General features: G+C 38.4%; 1 long non-coding RNA gene across 2 annotated transcripts; it reads right to left on the bottom strand.

Annotated features, from left to right (window-relative positions):
• Nucleotides 1-3,688: 3,688 nt before the first annotated feature.
• Nucleotides 3,689-7,619, bottom strand: LOC136252510 (uncharacterized). Of its 2 annotated transcripts, XR_010699602.1 has the most exons (3): nt 6,044-7,619; nt 4,172-5,976; nt 3,689-3,944 (listed from the first exon to the last, which is right to left on the bottom strand). It is a non-coding gene; the product is annotated as an uncharacterized lncRNA (long non-coding RNA). The 2 variants fall into 2 exon arrangements; XR_010699599.1 differs by having other exon boundaries at nt 4,172-7,619.
• Between the last annotated feature and the right edge of the window lie 88 nt (nt 7,620-7,707).

Here is a 7,707-nt window from a genome sequence, read left to right as displayed (position 1 = left end):
CACCCATGTATATTGCTTGTATATAGATGAAAGGGGGGGCTAACTCAAGGTACTAATCTCTTGGGTAGAGGTGTGCAAAGCACACTTCCCAGCTTTGCATGCTGGAACTAGGGGGGTCTGGGGGCATGCCCCACAGGAAATTTTGAAAAATAGATCCTAAAATACTGCAATTTGGAGACATTCCCACATAAAATTCATAATATTTTCTGCCTGTAGGTTATATATACTGCCTTTAGATTATAGGTATGGCTCTCTGAAGCATTTTGCTAATGGAAAAGTTTGGGTAGGTACAGACAACCAAGTACATGATGCACCCCTCTCACAATTGCACAACACTAAATAATAGGTGTATGTTAGAATAATAATGTTGAAAGTGGAAAATTTTGAAATTTGAACAATACAAATTCAAGATTGAATCCGAGAGCATTTTCAATGGAAATTGTGTACCTAAATTAAGTATTGCCATACATATTGACTACACAAGTGGATGGATGAAGCCCTTTAAACAGACCAATACACTTCATTGTATGTATAGGTGCAGGCAGATTTGGAAAAATTTCATAACAGAACCAACTACATGTTTCCAGTGAATGTTCTATTAGAGTAGTTAGCTGACTGCTCTATTAGAGTATCTCGATCTTGTACACCTCCAATGCTGATCTAGGTCCTTGTTGCATAAACTTTAGCATAAATCCACTGATAATACCTTGGAAAGATGTTTATAAGGTGGTTTTATGAGTATTTGTATTATTAGTGATCATATAATTATGCTAGGACAAAATTTCATCATTATAATTCTCAGCATCATATTGATCATGTAAAGCCTAAATATGAAGGGGGGAGCTTCAGGCCCCAAAGCGCCCCCCCGCTGGATCCGCCCCTGCTTGATATGGTTAGGTTTCCAAATCACTGAACAGTATATAACTTGCGATCTCACTAAGGAAATATACAAAGTTCTCTTGGCTGTCACTGTTTGATGCTTGCTAAAGCTGCGATGGAGCAGTCCTAGCATTCTGTAGGTCTTATAGGGATTATGTTTTTGTAGTGTTGATCCCAAGATAGGTCTGATGATATTATAATTCCGAGATTTTTATGTGAACTATTTGTTAAAACCTGTGTGTCAGCTATTTTGTAATTAGTGATGATTTTGCATTAATATATAGGTGGACACTCTTTTTTGGATTAAAGAACATATTATATCTCGTACTCCACAAAGTTGCTAAGTCTAAATCATTTTGAAACAGTGAAATATCTCCAGGACTACAAAGTATTATAAATCTTGGTGTCGTCAATGAATAATAAAGTTTTACTGATGGTAACACAAGATGGTAAATCATTCATGTAAATAATGAAGAGTAGGGGTCCCAAAATACTGAACCCCAGATAGAACCGGCAAGGGGGTAGATAATGACTGACTGCATGCCAAAGCTGTAGCTACATTGATTAGTTATACATAGCTGCAATCACATGATTTACTCTATATATAGCTAGAGATAGTATTTTATTGTATACATGTACTTGTAACTACTGTTTTATTAAACTGATGCTATAGCTACATAGCCAAATCACAGCACAGTTTAGCAGTTATAGTTGAATGCCAGTGAATGGCTTGATTTCCTCCATCAACATTTATAATTACAGTATTAGTTGCAGGGGCGTACCTACCATGTAGGCAGGTGAGGCAGTTGCCTCACCAAATATTAGTAATTGAAGTGAGAAGCTAGTAGTGAACTTTTTGATACTTGAAACTTAATGTTACAACAATTTATATGTTACTAGGGAACTTACCATGGAAATTAATACGAATCCATCCAGAGAAGATTACCCTCGGTACTGCTTCGTTACAAACAACAGTTGGCACCTATTAGAGATTTTTTTGAATGGTTAGGCGATTCTTATTGTTGTTGCTAAAAATGGATGATCAGAGTGAGGAGTCACAAGTGACCATAAGCGTAGTAACCGGGGGGCCCCCCTTGTGATTTTATGATTGTAAATTCAAAAAAGATCGAGATACTCTAATAGAGCAGTCAGTTACTCTAATAAAACAGTCACAGAATTCAGAGAAGCAGTGTAGCAAGCTATGAAGTTGTGAATAAGGATTTTATGTATTTTATCAGTGATACAAATTATTATTTAGTGGAGGGCAGCCATTCTTAGTAGGTGTTGACCTTTTTTTTTTCTCTCTTCAACACTAAACTAGAGCCCCCTATCAGGGCCGCCCACAGGGGGGGCAACTGGGGCATTTTGCCCCGGGCCCCAGCCTGAAAGGGGCCCCAGGAGGCCCCATGAAGGGCCCCCTGAATACCTGTTTAAAAGATCGATATACTCTAATAGAGCAGTCAGATCTAAATACTCTAATAGAGCAGTCATAGTATTCTTCAGAGGAGTAGTATAGCAGGAGATATGGTTGGTGATGGGTAGTTATCATTGCCAGCAGGTTGTGACCTTTTTTTTTTTTTTTTTTTTTTGGTCTTCACCTTACAACTTGGGTCAAGGGCCCCACTTTAACTCTTTGCCCTGGGCCCCTTAATTTCTCTGGGCGGCCCTGCCCCCTATCTAAAAATGTCTTGCTACGCCTATGGTCACAACAACCGAAAAAGAAGTGTCAAATTACCATTCTACATTTATGGGGTGAGTTTAGTTAATGCTAAGTATTAATCTTATTATAATCAATTCCAAAGTATTCTATTATAAGCATAATAGGCTACTAAGGCTAGTAATAACTAACTAATCTAGAGAATAGCTTTGCCTTATAGATTAAGTAATGCCCTTTATGCTTGTATGGTCTGCTGCTCATTCTTCTCAGCCTCAGTCTACACCTGAGCTTGAACCAAGTGCTCCTTTGACAGTTCAAAACTCCAAGGAACATGCACTTACAGAAGGTATATAAGGTATTGTACATTCAGCTATTGTACATAATAATTGTATTAATTTTCATTATATTAATTTTCCAGTGCACATTCTTTGCAATAATTATTACCATAGTATGACTAAAATTGCCCCCAGATTCAAACTCGAAACACCTAATTTTCAAAAATTTCCTAGGGGGCATGCCCCCAGACCCCCTAGAAGGCGAAATGCTCCCACACTGTGTGGTCACTTCTACCACTTCTACTGCCCTTAACAAAATCCTAGATCTGCCTCTGAAGTCTGCCTCACCTATTTTAATTTTCTGGTTACGCCCCTGAGTTGTATAGGTATGGCTAGCTATGATTATTAAAAGTGCATGCGCGCCTATGCTAACACTACGTACCGTTACACATGACTTTAGGGGAAACATATTACCCGGGGAAACACATATCACTGTGACTTGTAGGTCACTAGCGAGTTAGTGATATGTGTGCGGGGAAACACGGATCCCTAGGGATATGTGTGCGGGAAACACGTTACCCGGGGAAACATATATCACTGTGACAGCGCCACGGTATGCCTCCACTGACTCGTTATAGCATTACCCCCCCCCATGCAGGGCCGTACCGGAATATAGCTGTTTCATACCCGCTGTAGTGTTGGGATACAGTTGAAGAAGTAATTTACTGCTACATTACCCGTGCACGTCTCTAATCCCGCCCCAACCATTCAGTGCCGGTGAAACTTCAGTGTTCACTAAAAGCCAGCATCAGCGCATCACCTTTCAGTCACAGCACTTGTTAGACCCTCATGCAACCACCCACAATTATAGAAACTCTTTAACGATAGCATGAATATACTGTAATAGTAAACGTTTACATTATGATGATCCCAAAGTAAAATAAAAAACAATGACTACAATAGCACAAGAAACCAGATACACTATAGTGTTTGGCTATTAAGTCCACCAAGAGTTCATAATAAATTATAGTAGTGGGGTCTTGGTACCACATATTAATTTTTCTTCACCATTTGCATGATTTGTCCATTGACCATAAATTCACCCGCCAACAGTCATAACATCAGTATCCACCCTGCACATACAGAAAGGGATACAGTATATGGTAAGGCACAGCTAACTAAAAACATGTAATCATATAACATGTCAAATATGTATAGTGTGTGTGTGTAGCATATGTGTGTACATATTGTTATTCAAGCTGAGTATGTGTCTGGGCCAGTTTTTCAAATCCAGGACCCTGCCATTGTCCCACAACTAATATTCACTACACAGATACACTAACATTCCAATTATACTCACCACATGTTGTAGTTGGACTTCAACCAGTGTACTTTACAAAAGTCTTTATGGTCAGGAGGTCCTACGTAGGTTCCTTGGGTTGATCATATTGAGGCAGGTCTTGTATGGCAGGAGACAGCAGATAAAACAGTGTGACTAACACCTATACAACATGAGCATCACATCATTTTAACATGAACCACGATAGTGGGTTCATAATAGGGATCGCAGTGGAATTTTTGAAAATCCTAATATAGCAGTCACCTAAAACCAGCCTTAGAAAGCAGACTCGAGCACAAAACAACACTCAGATGGCTTATTATCAAACACTGAACTCAGACAAATGGTGATATAGCAGTAAAAATGGTCTAGACGAAATTTAGAAACATTCAAAAATTGCGAATTTTACGCGAATTGTTTATCATGAACCACGATAGTGGGTCATAATAGGCATCGCCCATGTTTTTTGCAAAAATCCTAATAGAACGCACACCTAAAAACCACCTTGAAAAGCATCCTTCAACTCAAAACAACCCTCTAGTGGTTCTTTGCAATGAGTATTGGTCCACTAGTAAGTATCAAGTGGAAAGGAAACAGTATGTGTATTTCAGACAAAACTGAAATATGCCCGTTTGTCCATATTATTATTCATATTATTATTCTTTCACAGGCATAGCGAAGTTAACAAGGAGAATCCTGGGATAAAAAGTAGCAAGGCTTGCTGAATGGATCATTGTGCGTGTCCATGACCTATTTTTGATTTCGTTTTCGGATGGAAATAGCCCAAACCGGGCCGTTTCTTCTTGCCAAAACTCCATTACGCTAGAGAAACCATACAAGATCACGCTCAGAGTTAAGTTTTTTGGTGTGCGCTACTTGTGGCTAATAGAATCCGTCTTTATTAAACTCAGTATAGGCCAGGAAGCTTAATCTGGGCTGATGACTTTGTTGCAAGGCGGTTTTTTCGGTCCGTGATTTTTGTACGTGGGCGGATTATCCAGATTAAATACTCTAATAGAGCAGTCACTTAAATACTCTAATAATGCAGTCAGGTGTATAACTACAATCCTTGCACTGAGTTTGACAGCTATTAAAGGCACCAGTAATGTAAATAGTAGCTCATATTAGGAGACTCTCAGTCTGTATGCACATTACAATTTGATCAGTTTCATGTGTACACTGAAATGTTGACAGCATTACTATGCAGAATGCAAAATTACACTATTCACAACAGTCTTTATTATCAATAAAAAAATCTCATAATCCATTACTGGATTAATTAAAAAGTACACAAACTAGATGAATTAAGAATTGGAAATTTTAAAATGGGAATAGGGATCACTGAAAAAAGCCACAAAACAAGAAGAGATCGCTGGGGTGGTAACCGTACTAGTACCGCAAACTACCGACCAATATCATTGACTTCTGTATGCTCCAAAACTATAGAACATATTATATATCATTCCGTAATGAATCATTTAAACTCAAATAGCATTCTCATTGATACCCAGCACGGCTTCAGATCCCAGCACTCTTGTGTTACCCAACTTATTTCACTGATAGAAGACTTGTCACATGCTCTAGACCAACAGAAACAAACCGATGTCATTCTCCTTGACTTTGCTAAAGCGTTTGATAGTGTCCCACATCAAAGACTATTAGTTAAATTAAGACACTATGGTATCAATGATCACATCTGTCAGTGGGTCAATACTTGGCTGACCCGAAGGTCACAGCAAGTAGCTTTGGATGGTACTTTTTCTGACTCGATAGCTGTTCACTCAGGAGTCCCTCAAGGGACGGTCCTCGGCCCTTTGATGTTTCTTCTATACATTAATGATATAACAGAACATGTAAATTCGCCACTACGGTTATTTGCTGATGACTGTTTACTTTACAGAATTATCACCACCAAGGAGGATGCCATTCAACTTCAGCATGATCTTGATCAACTACACGAATGGGCAACTAAGTGGCAATTAAGATTCAATGTAACCAAATGTACTATTATGCGGTTTACCAGATCATTATCACCAATCATTTTCAACTACAAGCTAAACAATCACAACTTGGGTACATCAAACCAACACTCCTACCTTGGTGTTATATTGGACAACAAACTATTATGGTCTCCACATATTAGTAATATAGCTGCTAAGGCCAATAGAACATTAAACTTCTTGAAACGCAACCTGAGTTGCTGCTCGTCTAACATCAAAGCAACAGCCTACCTTATGATAGTACGACCGTCAATGGAATACGCTGCAGTCATCTGGGACCCATACCACCATAACAATATTCAACAGCTAGAGAAAGTACAGCGTAGGGCAGCTAGATTGGTCCTAAATGATTTCAATCGATTCAGCTCAGTCACAGCTATGTTACAGCATCTTTCTTGGCCAAGCCTTCAGCTGAGACGTAAAATATCCAGATTACAAGCACTTTTTAAAATTATACATCAAGATTATTCACTGTCAATTCCTCCTCATTTTATTTCAATGACAAGATCCACCAGACTATATCACCCACATCGTTTTATTCTACCAAATTCATCTACCTATGCATACCAACAGAGCTTTTTCTCCAGATCAATTAAGGATTGGAACAACTTACCATCTTCCATCATTGAGAGCAACAATATTGACTCTTTTTCAGCGGAACTGCAAACATTGTATGGAACTCAATAACTGTAATCTTTGTAACTACGTAGCTAAATTCATTTTATGATTGCTTTTTTTCCAGAGCATATCAGCTGTGCTGCCTGCTCAGTAACAATAATAATAATAATAATGTAAACCACAAATCCCTATTTGGACTCTCTGTCGGTGGTAATGTAAACCACAAATCCCTACTCACTTTAAAATGACAGAGCATGTAACTAAAGATTTATGACAGTCAAAATAAGGATTTGTGGTTTACATTACCACCCCAGCGATCCCTTCTTGTTTTGTGGCTTTTTTCAGCGATCCCTATTCTCATTTAATTTTTAATTCATCTTATTATTATTATTTATAATATTATTATTATTATTCTTATTACTAGGACCGGGTCACACATAACCAAGTAAATTTGTTAACGTGTAAAACAACACAGCACACACACTACAGTACACTACACACACTAAACACAGTACACACACACACTACACTACACTACACACACTAAACACAGTACACACACACTAAACACAGCACACACACACTAAACACAGCACACACACACTAAACACAGCACACACACTACAGTACACTACACACACTAAACACAGTACACACACACACTACACTACACTACACACACTAAACACAGTACACACACTACACACACACACTAAACACAGCACACACTACAGTACACTACACACACTAAACACAGTACACACACACTACACAGTAACACACTTTATTCAGACTAGTACTTCGACAGAAATTTATTCCAACCATGGCATTCCATGCGGTAAACAAACTAGTTAGGACTAACCTTCAAACACCTGTAAGTGTAAGTAATGCAGTTCAAGGCAGGAAGACAACGTTCTCAGTTTAACTAAATAAACAAAA

The sequence above is a fragment of the Dysidea avara genome, chromosome 1 (genome assembly GCF_963678975.1).
Source record: "Dysidea avara chromosome 1, odDysAvar1.4, whole genome shotgun sequence".
Taxonomy (NCBI): domain Eukaryota; kingdom Metazoa; phylum Porifera; class Demospongiae; order Dictyoceratida; family Dysideidae; genus Dysidea; species Dysidea avara.
This window is presented reverse-complemented; position numbering and strand designations above follow the sequence as displayed.